Source organism: Montipora foliosa, chromosome 5 (assembly GCF_036669935.1).
Source record: "Montipora foliosa isolate CH-2021 chromosome 5, ASM3666993v2, whole genome shotgun sequence".
Classification (NCBI taxonomy): domain Eukaryota; kingdom Metazoa; phylum Cnidaria; class Anthozoa; order Scleractinia; family Acroporidae; genus Montipora; species Montipora foliosa.
This window is the reverse complement of record NC_090873.1, coordinates 34,394,419-34,396,918: the sequence shown is the minus strand read 5'-3', so window position 1 is coordinate 34,396,918 and position 2,500 is coordinate 34,394,419. Positions and strand designations below refer to the sequence as shown.

The window sequence follows — 2,500 nt, the reverse complement described above, 5'->3', positions numbered from 1 at the left end:
CACCATTTCTTATAGCCGTTGTGAAATCTCCGATTGCACTATCAGTCGTAACCGTTGTGAAATCTCCGATGACGTAATAGTCTTAGCTTTCTTTCTTAAAAGTCACGATTACATGTTTCAATAAGACACAAAAATATATATATTTTGTTGTAAATAAAGAGCGGACTATATTCATAAAATTTTAAGTACATTAACGTTTTAACAGCTTGTTGGCGAATAAACATCCTAAGTTGCGTGACTGGAAGTCCCACCGACTATTTGGCCGAGTGGAAGTCTGGTTCAGCTTGCGGACAAAACGAAAAAAACAAGAAGATCTTTCAGATCTTAAAACCGCGCTTTCAAAATTTATCTGTTTTCTTACCACTATAGTCGCAACGTAGTACACATTCCAAAGCAGTCTATAGACACAAAATCACCTGATCAATCTGTAGCACAACAACTGACAACAACGACTGCACACGAACTTATTGCACTATCACTTATAGCCGAGGTGAAATCTCCGATGACGTAATGGTCTTAATTAAACTGTCATCAGGATATCTATGGGTATGAACGATACGATAATAACACATATAACAACTTACAGCTTTCTTTCCTAAAAGTCGCGATTGTTTTTTACACGAGTATAGGCCTAGCAAAGTAGTCACACGCGTCACTTAATTTAAGAATTACGTTATCCACGGCTTTCTTTAGTACGGTGGTTATTTCCCCACCAATGATAGTTGAAACGTCGACACATTCCATGGATGACATAATGAGCTTTTATGTATTCAATACTCTCTTCAAATCAACCGCTTAAATAACTCAAAAAGGCAATATATTTTGTACTAAATAAAGAGTGGAATATTCATAAAATTTTAAGTACATTAACGTTTTAACACCTTTTGGCGAATACCTGTAAACATCATAAGTTGCGTGATTCGAAGTGCCACTGACTATATGACCGAATAGAAATTTGGGACTGCTCACCAACAAAACTAAATTTTATCTGTTTTCTTACCACTATAGTCGCAACGTACTACACATTCCAAAGCAGTCCTTGCTGATTCACTGATGACTATAGAACCAAAATCACTTGATCAATCTGTAGCACAACAAACTGACAACAACGGCTGCACACAAAGGTATTGCACCATTACTTATAGCCGTTGTCAAATCTCCGATTGCACCATCAGTCGTAACCGTTGTGAAATCTCCGATGACGTAATAGTCTTAGCTTTCTTTCTTAAAAGTCACGATTACATGTTTCAATAAGACAGAAAAAATATATATATTTTTGTAAATAAAAAGCGGACTATTCATAAAATTTTAAGTACATTAACGTTTTAACAGCTTTTTGGCGAATAAACATCCTAAGTTGCGTGACTGGAAGTCCCACCGACTATGTGGCCGAGTGGAAGTCTGGTTCAGCTCTCCGACAAAACGAAAAAAATAAAATAAAATAAACCGATTGCAGAGCAAGAACCGCGCTCGGTCCATGGCCGCGCGGTTGAAAAAGATAAACCGATTGCAGAGGAAGAACCGCGCTCGGCCCATGGCTGCGCGGTTAATTATATGCGAAAATTTTACGAGCGGACTGAATGCAAAAGAAAAATGAAACAAAATGGCCCCGGTAATGATCTTTATACCTTTGAATAGGGAATTGATTATTCCACTACTACATTTTTTTTGTTATACAACTCCACGTATAGTTGTTGAATAGTTGTATATGAGTGAATAGGCCATTTCCGAGTTCAAGTCTGCCTCCTCTTCAAAGCGAGTCTAAGTGCGAAGTTTTTGTAATGGTAATTAGTTCTACTTCACATATGAATGAAAACTAATTTTCATAACAAAAACTTCGCATTTAGACTCGCTTTGAAGACGAGGCAGGCCAGAACTCGGAAATGGGCTATTATATTCCCGTTTTATCCTTACCTCCTTGCATACGGCGAGAGCTACTGAAATTTAAACTGACCAATCAAAATTGAGCGAGCGGGAAAAACTGTGCTATCCTTGTGCTAACCAACGTCACGCCAATTGTTTACATTCGGTGGACATTTCGCTCAGCCTTCTCTTGTGACTCTCTTGACCGTCGCTTCTTTGCACTCAGCGAGACAGATCTGGCAATCAATTTGCCAATCCACTTTATTTGGTCTAGCATGCGATTAACAACCAGGATCGCTTTTGAACTTTATTCTGTAGAAGAAGAAGACGTTGCTGAGTGAACATTTTTACGACGAAATCCTTTGGTTTGTTGAGCACTTTGATGTCCGATAACGGAGCCGCTCTAATTAGTGTTGGGTCAATCACATTTGTTCGTCTGACCATATGAAGTTTTTTCAGCTCTTGTTTGTGTCCATCATGATCGAACTTCAGGTGAAGCGCTATGCTGCTTTATGCCAACTTCGATGGCTTGTGATGAACTTGCCTGCTGCCCAAATTGTTGTTGTATTTGGGCAAGATTGGTCTTATCGGGTTGGAACTTAATAGTGAGGGGAACAATTTTTCGTTCATCTGCTGT

At 38.8% G+C, this 2,500-nt stretch overlaps 1 protein-coding gene across 1 annotated transcript in view; it reads left to right on the top strand.

Annotated features, from left to right (window-relative positions):
- The window catches only part of LOC138004034 (short transient receptor potential channel 4-like), a 34,262-nt gene that overhangs the window by 26,747 nt on the left and 5,015 nt on the right, over nucleotides 1-2,500 (top strand). The window lies entirely within an intron of this gene.